At 47.8% G+C, this 15,805-nt stretch overlaps 10 non-coding genes across 10 annotated transcripts; all 10 read right to left on the bottom strand.

The window, feature by feature from the left end:
- Positions 1–1,199: 1,199 nt before the first annotated feature.
- On the bottom strand, positions 1,200–1,390 carry LOC142687757 (U2 spliceosomal RNA). Its single transcript, XR_012856952.1, has one exon. It is a non-coding gene; the product is annotated as a U2 spliceosomal RNA (small nuclear RNA).
- Positions 1,391–2,682: 1,292 nt separating this feature from the next.
- Positions 2,683–2,873, bottom strand: LOC142687769 (U2 spliceosomal RNA). Its single transcript, XR_012856963.1, has one exon. It is a non-coding gene; the product is annotated as a U2 spliceosomal RNA (small nuclear RNA).
- A 1,296-nt stretch (positions 2,874–4,169) lies between these two features.
- On the bottom strand, positions 4,170–4,360 carry LOC142687781 (U2 spliceosomal RNA). Its single transcript, XR_012856974.1, has one exon. It is a non-coding gene; the product is annotated as a U2 spliceosomal RNA (small nuclear RNA).
- Positions 4,361–5,660: 1,300 nt separating this feature from the next.
- Positions 5,661–5,851, bottom strand: LOC142687793 (U2 spliceosomal RNA). The gene has a single exon (XR_012856985.1). It is a non-coding gene; the product is annotated as a U2 spliceosomal RNA (small nuclear RNA).
- A 1,297-nt stretch (positions 5,852–7,148) lies between these two features.
- Positions 7,149–7,339, bottom strand: LOC142687806 (U2 spliceosomal RNA). The gene has a single exon (XR_012856997.1). It is a non-coding gene; the product is annotated as a U2 spliceosomal RNA (small nuclear RNA).
- Positions 7,340–8,587: 1,248 nt separating this feature from the next.
- On the bottom strand, positions 8,588–8,778 carry LOC142687818 (U2 spliceosomal RNA). The gene has a single exon (XR_012857008.1). It is a non-coding gene; the product is annotated as a U2 spliceosomal RNA (small nuclear RNA).
- A 1,300-nt stretch (positions 8,779–10,078) lies between these two features.
- On the bottom strand, positions 10,079–10,269 carry LOC142687830 (U2 spliceosomal RNA). The gene has a single exon (XR_012857019.1). It is a non-coding gene; the product is annotated as a U2 spliceosomal RNA (small nuclear RNA).
- A 1,276-nt stretch (positions 10,270–11,545) lies between these two features.
- Positions 11,546–11,736, bottom strand: LOC142687843 (U2 spliceosomal RNA). The gene has a single exon (XR_012857030.1). It is a non-coding gene; the product is annotated as a U2 spliceosomal RNA (small nuclear RNA).
- A 1,272-nt stretch (positions 11,737–13,008) lies between these two features.
- LOC142687855 (U2 spliceosomal RNA) lies at positions 13,009–13,199 on the bottom strand. Its single transcript, XR_012857041.1, has one exon. It is a non-coding gene; the product is annotated as a U2 spliceosomal RNA (small nuclear RNA).
- A 1,312-nt stretch (positions 13,200–14,511) lies between these two features.
- LOC142687867 (U2 spliceosomal RNA) lies at positions 14,512–14,702 on the bottom strand. The gene has a single exon (XR_012857052.1). It is a non-coding gene; the product is annotated as a U2 spliceosomal RNA (small nuclear RNA).
- Between the last annotated feature and the right edge of the window lie 1,103 nt (positions 14,703–15,805).

Here is a 15,805-nt window from a genome sequence, read left to right on the forward strand (position 1 = left end):
CCTGCAGGCTCACACACTCACAGCTACACGGGAGGTGAATAAAGGCCGGAGAGGAAGCCAGACAGGATTTGCTTCTTTTGCTTGCACCACAATGCAGTGCTGAAAGAGAAGGAATCTACATAAAAACGCCTTCCTGGCAACGCCCAAATGCCCTGCTGCCATGCAGATAAACACTGGCAGCGGCAGCAAGTGCATGCCCACAGCCAACCCTTGTTCCTTCACACCTTGTATCAGCTGTAATCCAGTCCAGTCCAGTGCTGCCTGCTGAGCAGCACTGACCAACACTGCCTGGGCCCAGGCTTTTATCTCTGAGGCCCCATTATGATGTCAGAAAGCTGGCTCTGGAATCCTGAGGGCTCCACTATGACACGTGCAAAGTTCCGTCTGAACTTTATATAAGACTGTGAGGCTCAGTCAGTCACTCAGTGTTGCCTGAGAGGGCAACACTGCAACAGCCGGCCGCCAGGCTGTCTTTTTTTTGCACAGCTAGTTGCCTCCAGGAGGCCACAAGAGGGAGACAAGGGACTGCAAAATGGAAAATAGGCATCCACCAACTTTACAGACAACTTCTCCTTGCTCCTACAACCTCCATCCTTGCACAGTTTGTTATTCTTCTAGGTAACATAGTAACAAATCCAAATTGCTGCTCTCTTTGTAGGCAAGCAAGGCTTTGTTGCAACTGCAATTCTTACTTCTTCTTGAAATGTAGGGACGACAGTACATTCCATCACATCCATCTAGTGTACACAGGTAGGTCCATTGTGGCGGGCAGGCGAGCGGGCGGGCTGCTTTATTGGCTGTTTGCTGTTCCCCTACTCCACTCCACTATTTGACTGTTGTGCTGCATCAATCAATCAATCAATCAATCAATCAATCAATCAATCAATCAATCAATCGATCAGTGGCTGGCTCAGGTGCAGCTCTTTAACTTACCTAAAAGGGAGGGCGGAGAGAAGACAAGGAAGGTGAATGAGGTGTTCCAATGTGAAATGCCGGAAACACAGAAACACAGACGACACACAACAAGAGGTGGCAATCTATTCATTAATTGCATTTAATCAATGAGCTCATTATCACTCATGCATTGTCCAACAGGTGTTGAAATAATGGGATTAAAAGGGGAGATCCCTTCAGAAAGACAGAAACAATAGCAAAGACAAAAAACACTTTTGGAATCTGCTTTTAGTCAACACATAAGGAAAGGGTGCACCGGTCCTGGAAATACTGCAATACCAGGTCAATGCGTGGAGTGGACAGAGCAAGCTCTATTTCCATCTCCCTGTTCTAAAAATCCATTTAATATATGGTCCCCAGATAGGGGACGTATCAGATATTAAACTGATAAGAACAGATACTACACTTGATCTTAGCCAAAAGGCCGAGAAGCGATAACCCGAACGGGCCGCGCGTTGCCCGAGCCTGCCCGATACTGCTGTTCAGCCCTTGCAGCGATTCAGCCTACTTCTAGGCAATTCCATGGGGCCCTGCAGGCTCACACACTCACAGCTACACGGGAGGTGAATAAAGGCCGGAGAGGAAGCCAGACAGGATTTGCTTCTTTTGCTTGCACCACAATGCAGTGCTGAAAGAGGAGGAATCTACATAAAAACGCCTTCCTGGCAACGCCCAAATGCCCTGCTGCCATGCAGATAAACACTGGCAGCGGCAGCAAGTGCATGCCCACAGCCACCCCTTGTTCCTTCACACCTTGTATCAGCTGTAATCCAGTCCAGTCCAGTGCTGCCTGCTGAGCAGCACTGACCAACACTGCCTGGGCCCAGGCTTTTATCTCTGAGGCCCCATTATGATGTCAGAAAGCTGGCTCTGGAATCCTGAGGGCTCCACTATGACACGTGCAAAGTTCCGTCTGAACTTTATATAAGACGGTGAGGCTCAGTCAGTCACTCAGTGTTGCCTGAGAGGGCAACACTGCAACAGCCGGCCGCCAGGCTGTCTTTTTTTTGCACAGCTAGTTGCCTCCAGGAGGCCACAAGAGGGAGACAAGGGACTGCAAAATGGAAAATAGGCATCCACCAACTTTACAGACAACTTCTCCTTGCTCCTACAACCTCCATCCTTGCACAGTTTGTTATTCTTCTAGGTAACATAGTAACAAATCCAAATTGCTGCTCTCTTTGTAGGCAAGCAAGGCTTTGTTGCAACTGCAATTCTTACTTCTTCTTGAAATGTAGGGACGACAGTACATTCCATCACATCCATCTAGTGTACACAGGTAGGTCCATTGTGGCGGGCAGGCGAGCGGGCGGGCTGCTTTATTGGCTGTTTGCTGTTCCCCTACTCCACTCCACTATTTGACTGTTGTGCTGCATCAATCAATCAATCAATCAATCAATCAATCAATCAATCAATCAATCAATCAATCAGTGGCTGGCTCAGGTGCAGCTCTTTAACTTACCTAAAAGGGAGGGCGGAGAGAAGACAAGGAAGGTGAATGAGGTGTTCCAATGTGAAATGCCGGAAACACAGAAACACAGACGACACACAACAAGAGGTGGCAATCTATTCATTAATTGCATTTAATCAATGAGCTCATTATCACTCATGCATTGTCCAACAGGTGTTGAAATAATGGGATTAAAAGGGGAGATCCCTTCAGAAAGACAGAAACAATAGCAAAGACAAAAAACACTTTTGGAATCTGCTTTTAGTCAACACATAAGGAAAGGGTGCACCGGTCCTGGAAATACTGCAATACCAGGTCAATGCGTGGAGTGGACAGAGCAAGCTCTATTTCCATCTCCCTGTTCTAAAAATCCATTTAATATATGGTCCCCAGATAGGGGACGTATCAGATATTAAACTGATAAGAACAGATACTACACTTGATCTTAGCCAAAAGGCCGAGAAGCGATAACCCGAACGGGCCGCGCGTTGCCCGAGCCTGCCCGATACTGCTGTTCAGCCCTTGCAGCGATTCAGCCTACTTCTAGGCAATTCCATGGGGCCCTGCAGGCTCACACACTCACAGCTACACGGGAGGTGAATAAAGGCCGGAGAGGAAGCCAGACAGGATTTGCTTCTTTTGCTTGCACCACAATGCAGTGCTGAAAGAGGAGGAATCTACATAAAAACGCCTTCCTGGCAACGCCCAAATGCCCTGCTGCCATGCAGATAAACACTGGCAGCGGCAGCAAGTGCATGCCCACAGCCACCCCTTGTTCCTTCACACCTTGTATCAGCTGTAATCCAGTCCAGTCCAGTGCTGCCTGCTGAGCAGCACTGACCAACACTGCCTGGGCCCAGGCTTTTATCTCTGAGGCCCCATTATGATGTCAGAAAGCTGGCTCTGGAATCCTGAGGGCTCCACTATGACACGTGCAAAGTTCCGTCTGAACTTTATATAAGACGGTGAGGCTCAGTCAGTCACTCAGTGTTGCCTGAGAGGGCAACACTGCAACAGCCGGCCGCCAGGCTGTCTTTTTTTTGCACAGCTAGTTGCCTCCAGGAGGCCACAAGAGGGAGACAAGGGACTGCAAAATGGAAAATAGGCATCCACCAACTTTACAGACAACTTCTCCTTGCTCCTACAACCTCCATCCTTGCACAGTTTGTTATTCTTCTAGGTAACATAGTAACAAATCCAAATTGCTGCTCTCTTTGTAGGCAAGCAAGGCTTTGTTGCAACTGCAATTCTTACTTCTTCTTGAAATGTAGGGACGACAGTACATTCCATCACATCCATCTAGTGTACACAGGTAGGTCCATTGTGGCGGGCAGGCGAGCGGGCGGGCTGCTTTATTGGCTGTTTGCTGTTCCCCTACTCCACTCCACTATTTGACTGTTGTGCTGCATCAATCAATCAATCAATCAATCAATCAATCAATCAATCAATCAATCAATCAATCAATCAGTGGCTGGCTCAGGTGCAGCTCTTTAACTTACCTAAAAGGGAGGGCGGAGAGAAGACAAGGAAGGTGAATGAGGTGTTCCAATGTGAAATGCCGGAAACACAGAAACACAGACGACACACAACAAGAGGTGGCAATCTATTCATTAATTGCATTTAATCAATGAGCTCATTATCACTCATGCATTGTCCAACAGGTGTTGAAATAATGGGATTAAAAGGGGAGATCCCTTCAGAAAGACAGAAACAATAGCAAAGACAAAAAACACTTTTGGAATCTGCTTTTAGTCAACACATAAGGAAAGGGTGCACCGGTCCTGGAAATACTGCAATACCAGGTCAATGCGTGGAGTGGACAGAGCAAGCTCTATTTCCATCTCCCTGTTCTAAAAATCCATTTAATATATGGTCCCCAGATAGGGGACGTATCAGATATTAAACTGATAAGAACAGATACTACACTTGATCTTAGCCAAAAGGCCGAGAAGCGATAACCCGAACGGGCCGCGCGTTGCCCGAGCCTGCCCGATACTGCTGTTCAGCCCTTGCAGCGATTCAGCCTACTTCTAGGCAATTCCATGGGGCCCTGCAGGCTCACACACTCACAGCTACACGGGAGGTGAATAAAGGCCGGAGAGGAAGCCAGACAGGATTTGCTTCTTTTGCTTGCACCACAATGCAGTGCTGAAAGAGGAGGAATCTACATAAAAACGCCTTCCTGGCAACGCCCAAATGCCCTGCTGCCATGCAGATAAACACTGGCAGCGGCAGCAAGTGCATGCCCACAGCCACCCCTTGTTCCTTCACACCTTGTATCAGCTGTAATTCAGTCCAGTCCAGTGCTGCCTGCTGAGCAGCACTGACCAACACTGCCTGGGCCCAGGCTTTTATCTCTGAGGCCCCATTATGATGTCAGAAAGCTGGCTCTGGAATCCTGAGGGCTCCACTATGACACGTGCAAAGTTCCGTCTGAACTTTATATAAGACGGTGAGGCTCAGTCAGTCACTCAGTGTTGCCTGAGAGGGCAACACTGCAACAGCCGGCCGCCAGGCTGTCTTTTTTTTGCACAGCTAGTTGCCTCCAGGAGGCCACAAGAGGGAGACAAGGGACTGCAAAATGGAAAATAGGCATCCACCAACTTTACAGACAACTTCTCCTTGCTCCTACAACCTCCATCCTTGCACAGTTTGTTATTCTTCTAGGTAACATAGTAACAAATCCAAATTGCTGCTCTCTTTGTAGGCAAGCAAGGCTTTGTTGCAACTGCAATTCTTACTTCTTCTTGAAATGTAGGGACGACAGTACATTCCATCACATCCATCTAGTGTACACAGGTAGGTCCATTGTGGCGGGCAGGCGAGCGGGCGGGCTGCTTTATTGGCTGTTTGCTGTTCCCCTACTCCACTCCACTATTTGACTGTTGTGCTGCATCAATCAATCAATCAATCAATCAATCAATCAATCAATCAATCAATCAATCAATCAATCAATCAGTGGCTGGCTCAGGTGCAGCTCTTTAACTTACCTAAAAGGGAGGGCGGAGAGAAGACAAGGAAGGTGAATGAGGTGTTCCAATGTGAAATGCCGGAAACACAGAAACACAGACGACACACAACAAGAGGTGGCAATCTATTCATTAATTGCATTTAATCAATGAGCTCATTATCACTCATGCATTGTCCAACAGGTGTTGAAATAATGGGATTAAAAGGGGAGATCCCTTCAGAAAGACAGAAACAATAGCAAAGACAAAAAACACTTTTGGAATCTGCTTTTAGTCAACACATAAGGAAAGGGTGCACCGGTCCTGGAAATACTGCAATACCAGGTCAATGCGTGGAGTGGACAGAGCAAGCTCTATTTCCATCTCCCTGTTCTAAAAATCCATTTAATATATGGTCCCCAGATAGGGGACGTATCAGATATTAAACTGATAAGAACAGATACTACACTTGATCTTAGCCAAAAGGCCGAGAAGCGATAACCCGAACGGGCCGCGCGTTGCCCGAGCCTGCCCGATACTGCTGTTCAGCCCTTGCAGCGATTCAGCCTACTTCTAGGCAATTCCATGGGGCCCTGCAGGCTCACACACTCACAGCTACACGGGAGGTGAATAAAGGCCGGAGAGGAAGCCAGACAGGATTTGCTTCTTTTGCTTGCACCACAATGCAGTGCTGAAAGAGGAGGAATCTACATAAAAACGCCTTCCTGGCAACGCCCAAATGCCCTGCTGCCATGCAGATAAACACTGGCAGCGGCAGCAAGTGCATGCCCACAGCCACCCCTTGTTCCTTCACACCTTGTATCAGCTGTAATCCAGTCCAGTCCAGTGCTGCCTGCTGAGCAGCACTGACCAACACTGCCTGGGCCCAGGCTTTTATCTCTGAGGCCCCATTATGATGTCAGAAAGCTGGCTCTGGAATCCTGAGGGCTCCACTATGACACGTGCAAAGTTCCGTCTGAACTTTATATAAGACGGTGAGGCTCAGTCAGTCACTCAGTGTTGCCTGAGAGGGCAACACTGCAACAGCCGGCCGCCAGGCTGTCTTTTTTTTGCACAGCTAGTTGCCTCCAGGAGGCCACAAGAGGGAGACAAGGGACTGCAAAATGGAAAATAGGCATCCACCAACTTTACAAACTTCTCCTTGCTCCTACAACCTCCATCCTTGCACAGTTTGTTATTCTTCTAGGTAACATAGTAACAAATCCAAATTGCTGCTCTCTTTGTAGGCAAGCAAGGCTTTGTTGCAACTGCAATTCTTACTTCTTCTTGAAATGTAGGGACGACAGTACATTCCATCACATCCATCTAGTGTACACAGGTAGGTCCATTGTGGCGGGCAGGCGAGCGGGCGGGCTGCTTTATTGGCTGTTTGCTGTTCCCCTACTCCACTCCACTATTTGACTGTTGTGCTGCATCAATCAATCAATCAATCAATCAATCAATCAATCAATCAATCAATCAATCAATCAATCAATCAGTGGCTGGCTCAGGTGCAGCTCTTTAACTTACCTAAAAGGGAGGGCGGAGAGAAGACAAGGAAGGTGAATGAGGTGTTCCAATGTGAAATGCCGGAAACACAGAAACACAGACGACACACAACAAGAGGTGGCAATCTATTCATTAATTGCATTTAATCAATGAGCTCATTATCACTCATGCATTGTCCAACAGGTGTTGAAATAATGGGATTAAAAGGGGAGATCCCTTCAGAAAGACAGAAACAATAGCAAAGACAAAAAACACTTTTGGAATCTGCTTTTAGTCAACACATAAGGAAAGGGTGCACCGGTCCTGGAAATACTGCAATACCAGGTCAATGCGTGGAGTGGACAGAGCAAGCTCTATTTCCATCTCCCTGTTCTAAAAATCCATTTAATATATGGTCCCCAGATAGGGGACGTATCAGATATTAAACTGATAAGAACAGATACTACACTTGATCTTAGCCAAAAGGCCGAGAAGCGATAACCCGAACGGGCCGCGCGTTGCCCGAGCCTGCCCGATACTGCTGTTCAGCCCTTGCAGCGATTCAGCCTACTTCTAGGCAATTCCATGGGGCCCTGCAGGCTCACACACTCACAGCTACACGGGAGGTGAATAAAGGCCGGAGAGGAAGCCAGACAGGATTTGCTTCTTTTGCTTGCACCACAATGCAGTGCTGAAAGAGGAGGAATCTACATAAAAACGCCTTCCTGGCAACGCCCAAATGCCCTGCTGCCATGCAGATAAACACTGGCAGCGGCAGCAAGTGCATGCCCACAGCCACCCCTTGTTCCTTCACACCTTGTATCAGCTGTAATCCTGTAATCCAGTCCAGTCCAGTGCTGCCTGCTGAGCAGCACTGACCAACACTGCCTGGGCCCAGGCTTTTATCTCTGAGGCCCCATTATGATGTCAGAAAGCTGGCTCTGGAATCCTGAGGGCTCCACTATGACACGTGCAAAGTTCCGTTTGAACTTTATATAAGACGGCGGCCGCCAGGCTGTCTTTTTTTTGCACGGCTAGTTGCCTCCAGGAGGCCACAAGAGGGAGACAAGGGACTGCAAAATGGAAAATAGGCATCCACCAACTTTACAGACAACTTCTCCTTGCTCCTACAACCTCCATCCTTGCACAGTTTGTTATTCTTCTAGGTAACATAGTAACAAATCCAAATTGCTGCTCTCTTTGTAGGCAAGCAAGGCTTTGTTGCAACTGCAATTCTTACTTCTTCTTGAAATGTAGGGACGACAGTACTTTCCATCACATCCATCTAGTGTACACAGGTAGGTCCATTGTGGCGGGCAGGCGAGCGGGCGGGCTGCTTTATTGGCTGTTTGCTGTTCCCCTACTCCACTCCACTATTTGACTGTTGTGCTGCATCAATCAATCAATCAATCAATCAATCAATCAATCAATCAATCAATCAATCAATCAGTGGCTGGCTCAGGTGCAGCTCTTTAACTTACCTAAAAGGGAGGGCGGAGAGAAGACAAGGAAGGTGAATGAGGTGTTCCAATGTGAAATGCCGGAAACACAGAAACACAGACGACACACAACAAGAGGTGGCAATCTATTCATTAATTGCATTTAATCAATGAGCTCATTATCACTCATGCATTGTCCAACAGGTGTTGAAATAATGGGATTAAAAGGGGAGATCCCTTCAGAAAGACAGAAACAATAGCAAAGACAAAAAACACTTTTGGAATCTGCTTTTAGTCAACACATAAGGAAAGGGTGCACCGGTCCTGGAAATACTGCAATACCAGGTCAATGCGTGGAGTGGACAGAGCAAGCTCTATTTCCATCTCCCTGTTCTAAAAATCCATTTAATATATGGTCCCCAGATAGGGGACGTATCAGATATTAAACTGATAAGAACAGATACTACACTTGATCTTAGCCAAAAGGCCGAGAAGCGATAACCCGAACGGGCCGCGCGTTGCCCGAGCCTGCCCGATACTGCTGTTCAGCCCTTGCAGCGATTCAGCCTACTTCTAGGCAATTCCATGGGGCCCTGCAGGCTCACACACTCACAGCTACACGGGAGGTGAATAAAGGCCGGAGAGGAAGCCAGACAGGATTTGCTTCTTTTGCTTGCACCACAATGCAGTGCTGAAAGAGGAGGAATCTACATAAAAATGCCTTCCTGGCAACGCCCAAATGCCCTGCTGCCATGCAGATAAACACTGGCAGCGGCAGCAAGTGCATGCCCACAGCCACCCCTTGTTCCTTCACACCTTGTATCAGCTGTAATCCAGTCCAGTCCAGTGCTGCCTGCTGAGCAGCACTGACCAACACTGCCTGGGCCCAGGCTTTTATCTCTGAGGCCCCATTATGATGTCAGAAAGCTGGCTCTGGAATCCTGAGGGCTCCACTATGACACGTGCAAAGTTCCGTCTGAACTTTATATAAGACGGTGAGGCTCAGTCAGTCACTCAGTGTTGCCTGAGAGGGCAACACTGCAACAGCCGGCCGCCAGGCTGTCTTTTTTTTGCACAGCTAGTTGCCTCCAGGAGGCCACAAGAGGGAGACAAGGGACTGCAAAATGGAAAATAGGCATCCACCAACTTTACAGACAACTTCTCCTTGCTCCTACAACCTCCATCCTTGCACAGTTTGTTATTCTTCTAGGTAACATAGTAACAAATCCAAATTGCTGCTCTCTTTGTAGGCAAGCAAGGCTTTGTTGCAACTGCAATTCTTACTTCTTCTTGAAATGTAGGGACGACAGTACATTCCATCACATCCATCTAGTGTACACAGGTAGGTCCATTGTGGCGGGCAGGCGAGAGGGCGGGCTGCTTTATTGGCTGTTTGCTGTTCCCCTACTCCACTCCACTATTTGACTGTTGTGCTGCATCAATCAATCAATCAATCAATCAATCAATCAATCAATCAATCAATCAATCAATCAATCAATCAGTGGCTGGCTCAGGTGCAGCTCTTTAACTTACCTAAAAGGGAGGGCGGAGAGAAGACAAGGAAGGTGAATGAGGTGTTCCAATGTGAAATGCCGGAAACACAGAAACACAGACGACACACAACAAGAGGTGGCAATCTATTCATTAATTGCATTTAATCAATGAGCTCATTATCACTCATGCATTGTCCAACAGGTGTTGAAATAATGGGATTAAAAGGGGAGATCCCTTCAGAAAGACAGAAACAATAGCAAAGACAAAAAACACTTTTGGAATCTGCTTTTAGTCAACACATAAGGAAAGGGTGCACCGGTCCTGGAAATACTGCAATACCAGGTCAATGCGTGGAGTGGACAGAGCAAGCTCTATTTCCATCTCCCTGTTCTAAAAATCCATTTAATATATGGTCCCCAGATAGGGGACGTATCAGATATTAAACTGATAAGAACAGATACTACACTTGATCTTAGCCAAAAGGCCGAGAAGCGATAACCCGAACGGGCCGCGCGTTGCCCGAGCCTGCCCGATACTGCTGTTCAGCCCTTGCAGCGATTCAGCCTACTTCTAGGCAATTCCATGGGGCCCTGCAGGCTCACACACTCACAGCTACACGGGAGGTGAATAAAGGCCGGAGAGGAAGCCAGACAGGATTTGCTTCTTTTGCTTGCACCACAATGCAGTGCTGAAAGAGGAGGAATCTACATAAAAACGCCTTCCTGGCAACGCCCAAATGCCCTGCTGCCATGCAGATAAACACTGGCAGCGGCAGCAAGTGCATGCCCACAGCCACCCCTTGTTCCTTCACACCTTGTATCAGCTGTAATCCAGTCCAGTCCAGTGCTGCCTGCTGAGCAGCACTGACCAACACTGCCTGAGCCCAGGCTTTTATCTCTGAGGCCCCATTATGATGTCAGAAAGCTGGCTCTGGAATCCTGAGGGCTCCACTATGACACGTGCAAAGTTCCGTCTGAACTTTATATAAGACGGTGAGGCTCAGTCAGTCACTCAGTGTTGCCTGAGAGGGCAACACTGCAACAGCCGGCCGCCAGGCTGTCTTTTTTTTGCACAGCTAGTTGCCTCCAGGAGGCCACAAGAGGGAGACAAGGGACTGCAAAATGGAAAATAGGCATCCACCAACTTTACAGACAACTTCTCCTTGCTCCTACAACCTCCATCCTTGCACAGTTTGTTATTCTTCTAGGTAACATAGTAACAAATCCAAATTGCTGCTCTCTTTGTAGGCAAGCAAGGCTTTGTTGCAACTGCAATTCTTACTTCTTCTTGAAATGTAGGGACGACAGTACATTCCATCACATCCATCTAGTGTACACAGGTAGGTCCATTGTGGCGGGCAGGCGAGCGGGCGGGCTGCTTTATTGGCTGTTTGCTGTTCCCCTACTCCACTCCACTATTTGACTGTTGTGCTGCATCAATCAATCAATCAATCAATCAATCAATCAATCAATCAGTGGCTGGCTCAGGTGCAGCTCTTTAACTTACCTAAAAGGGAGGGCGGAGAGAAGACAAGGAAGGTGAATGAGGTGTTCCAATGTGAAATGCCGGAAACACAGAAACACAGACGACACACAACAAGAGGTGGCAATCTATTCATTAATTGCATTTAATCAATGAGCTCATTATCACTCATGCATTGTCCAACAGGTGTTGAAATAATGGGATTAAAAGGGGAGATCCCTTCAGAAAGACAGAAACAATAGCAAAGACAAAAAACACTTTTGGAATCTGCTTTTAGTCAACACATAAGGAAAGGGTGCACCGGTCCTGGAAATACTGCAATACCAGGTCAATGCGTGGAGTGGACAGAGCAAGCTCTATTTCCATCTCCCTGTTCTAAAAATCCATTTAATATATGGTCCCCAGATAGGGGACGTATCAGATATTAAACTGATAAGAACAGATACTACACTTGATCTTAGCCAAAAGGCCGAGAAGCGATAACCCGAACGGGCCGCGCGTTGCCCGAGCCTGCCCGATACTGCTGTTCAGCCCTTGCAGCGATTCAGCCTACTTCTAGGCAATTCCATGGGGCCCTGCAGGCTCACACACTCACAGCTACACGGGAGGTGAATAAAGGCCGGAGAGGAAGCCAGACAGGATTTGCTTCTTTTGCTTGCACCACAATGCAGTGCTGAAAGAGGAGGAATCTACATAAAAACGCCTTCCTGGCAACGCCCAAATGCCCTGCTGCCATGCAGATAAACACTGGCAGCGGCAGCAAGTGCATGCCCACAGCCACCCCTTGTTCCTTCACACCTTGTATCAGCTGTAATCCAGTCCAGTCCAGTGCTGCCTGCTGAGCAGCACTGACCAACACTGCCTGGGCCCAGGCTTTTATCTCTGAGGCCCCATTATGATGTCAGAAAGCTGGCTCTGGAATCCTGAGGGCTCCACTATGACACGTGCAAAGTTCCGTCTGAACTTTATATAAGACGGTGAGGCTCAGTCAGTCACTCAGTGTTGCCTGAGAGGGCAACACTGCAACAGCCGGCCGCCAGGCTGTCTTTTTTTTGCACAGCTAGTTGCCTCCAGGAGGCCACAAGAGGGAGACAAGGGACTGCAAAATGGAAAATAGGCATCCACCAACTTTACAGACAACTTCTCCTTGCTCCTACAACCTCCATCCTTGCACAGTTTGTTATTCTTCTAGGTAACATAGTAACAAATCCAAATTGCTGCTCTCTTTGTAGGCAAGCAAGGCTTTGTTGCAACTGCAATTCTTACTTCTTCTTGAAATGTAGGGATGACAGTACATTCCATCACATCCATCTAGTGTACACAGGTAGGTCCATTGTGGCGGGCAGGCGAGCGGGCGGGCTGCTTTATTGGCTGTTTGCTGTTCCCCTACTCCACTCCACTATTTGACTGTTGTGCTGCATCAATCAATCAATCAATCAATCAATCAATCAATCAGTGGCTGGCTCAGGTGCAGCTCTTTAACTTACCTAAAAGGGAGGGCGGAGAGAAGACAAGGAAGGTGAATGAGGTGTTCCAATGTGAAATGCCGGAAACACAGAAACACAGACGACACACAACAAGAGGTGGCAATCTATTCATTAATTGCATTTAATCAATGAGCTCATTATCACTCATGCATTGTCCAACAGGTGTTGAAATAATGGGATTAAAAGGGGAGATCCCTTCAGAAAGACAGAAACAATAGCAAAGACAAAAAACACTTTTGGAATCTGCTTTTAGTCAACACATAAGGAAAGGGTGCACCGGTCCTGGAAATACTGCAATACCAGGTCAATGCGTGGAGTGGACAGAGCAAGCTCTATTTCCATCTCCCTGTTCTAAAAATCCATTTAATATATGGTCCCCAGATAGGGGACGTATCAGATATTAAACTGATAAGAACAGATACTACACTTGATCTTAGCCAAAAGGCCGAGAAGCGATAACCCGAACGGGCCGCGCGTTGCCCGAGCCTGCCCGATACTGCTGTTCAGCCCTTGCAGCGATTCAGCCTACTTCTAGGCAATTCCATGGGGCCCTGCAGGCTCACACACTCACAGCTACACGGGAGGTGAATAAAGGCCGGAGAGGAAGCCAGACAGGATTTGCTTCTTTTGCTTGCACCACAATGCAGTGCTGAAAGAGGAGGAATCTACATAAAAACGCCTTCCTGGCAACGCCCAAATGCCCTGCTGCCATGCAGATAAACACTGGCAGCGGCAGCAAGTGCATGCCCACAGCCACCCCTTGTTCCTTCACACCTTGTATCAGCTGTAATCCAGTCCAGTCCAGTGCTGCCTGCTGAGCAGCACTGACCAACACTGCCTGGGCCCAGGCTTTTATCTCTGAGGCCCCATTATGATGTCAGAAAGCTGGCTCTGGAATCCTGAGGGCTCCACTATGACACGTGCAAAGTTCCGTCTGAACTTTATATAAGACGGTGAGGCTCAGTCAGTCACTCAGTGTTGCCTGAGAGGGCAACACTGCAACAGCCGGCCGCCAGGCTGTCTTTTTTTTGCACAGCTAGTTGCCTCCAGGAGGCCACAAGAGGGAGACAAGGGACTGCAAAATGGAAAATAGGCATCCACCAACTTTACAGACAACTTCTCCTTGCTCCTACAACCTCCATCCTTGCACAGTTTGTTATTCTTCTAGGTAACATAGTAACAAATCCAAATTGCTGCTCTCTTTGTAGGCAAGCAAGGCTTTGTTGCAACTGCAATTCTTACTTCTTCTTGAAATGTAGGGACGACAGTACATTCCATCACATCCATCTAGTGTACACAGGTAGGTCCATTGTGGCGGGCAGGCGAGCGGGCGGGCTGCTTTATTGGCTGTTTGCTGTTCCCCTACTCCACTCCACTATTTGACTGTTGTGCTGCATCAATCAATCAATAAATCAATCAATCAATCAATCAATCAATCAATCAATCAATCAATCAATCAATCAATCAATCAGTGGCTGGCTCAGGTGCAGCTCTTTAACTTACCTAAAAGGGAGGGCGGAGAGAAGACAAGGAAGGTGAATGAGGTGTTCCAATGTGAAATGCCGGAAACACAGAAACACAGACGACACACAACAAGAGGTGGCAATCTATTCATTAATTGCATTTAATCAATGAGCTCATTATCACTCATGCATTGTCCAACAGGTGTTGAAATAATGGGATTAAAAGGGGAGATCCCTTCAGAAAGACAGAAACAATAGCAAAGACAAAAAACACTTTTGGAATCTGCTTTTAGTCAACACATAAGGAAAGGGTGCACCGGTCCTGGAAATACTGCAATACCAGGTCAATGCGTGGAGTGGACAGAGCAAGCTCTATTTCCATCTCCCTGTTCTAAAAATCCATTTAATATATGGTCCCCAGATAGGGGACGTATCAGATATTAAACTGATAAGAACAGATACTACACTTGATCTTAGCCAAAAGGCCGAGAAGCGATAACCCGAACGGGCCGCGCGTTGCCCGAGCCTGCCCGATACTGCTGTTCAGCCCTTGCAGCGATTCAGCCTACTTCTAGGCAATTCCATGGGGCCCTGCAGGCTCACACACTCACAGCTACACGGGAGGTGAATAAAGGCCGGAGAGGAAGCCAGACAGGATTTGCTTCTTTTGCTTGCACCACAATGCAGTGCTGAAAGAGGAGGAATCTACATAAAAACGCCTTCCTGGCAACGCCCAAATGCCCTGCTGCCATGCAGATAAACACTGGCAGCGGCAGCAAGTGCATGCCCACAGCCACCCCTTGTTCCTTCACACCTTGTATCAGCTGTAATCCAGTCCAGTCCAGTGCTGCCTGCTGAGCAGCACTGACCAACACTGCCTGGGCCCAGGCTTTTATCTCTGAGGCCCCATTATGATGTCAGAAAGCTGGCTCTGGAATCCTGAGGGCTCCACTATGACACGTGCAAAGTTCCGTCTGAACTTTATATAAGACGGTGAGGCTCAGTCAGTCACTCAGTGTTGCCTGAGAGGGCAACACTGCAACAGCCGGCCGCCAGGCTGTCTTTTTTTTGCACAGCTAGTTGCCTCCAGGAGGCCACAAGAGGGAGACAAGGGACTGCAAAATGGAAAATAGGCATCCACCAACTTTACAGACAACTTCTCCTTGCTCCTACAACCTCCATCCTTGCACAGTTTGTTATTCTTCTAGGTAACATAGTAACAAATCCAAATTGCTGCTCTCTTTGTAGGCAAGCAAGGCTTTGTTGCAACTGCAATTCTTACTTCTTCTTGAAATGTAGGGACGACAGTACATTCCATCACATCCATCTAGTGTACACAGGTAGGTCCATTGTGGCGGGCAGGCGAGCGGGCGGGCTGCTTTATTGGCTGTTTGCTGTTCCCCTACTCCACTCCACTATTTGACTGTTGTGCTGCATCAATCAATCAATCAATCAATCAATCAATCAATCAATCAATCAGTGGCTGGCTCAGGTGCAGCTCTTTAACTTACCTAAAAGGGAGGGCGGAGAGAAGACAAGGAAGGTGAATGAGGTGTTCCAATGTGAAATGCCGGAAACACAGAAACACAGACGACACACA

The sequence above is a fragment of the Rhinoderma darwinii genome (assembly GCF_050947455.1).
Source record: "Rhinoderma darwinii isolate aRhiDar2 chromosome 5 unlocalized genomic scaffold, aRhiDar2.hap1 SUPER_5_unloc_24, whole genome shotgun sequence".
NCBI lineage: Eukaryota > Metazoa > Chordata > Amphibia > Anura > Rhinodermatidae > Rhinoderma > Rhinoderma darwinii.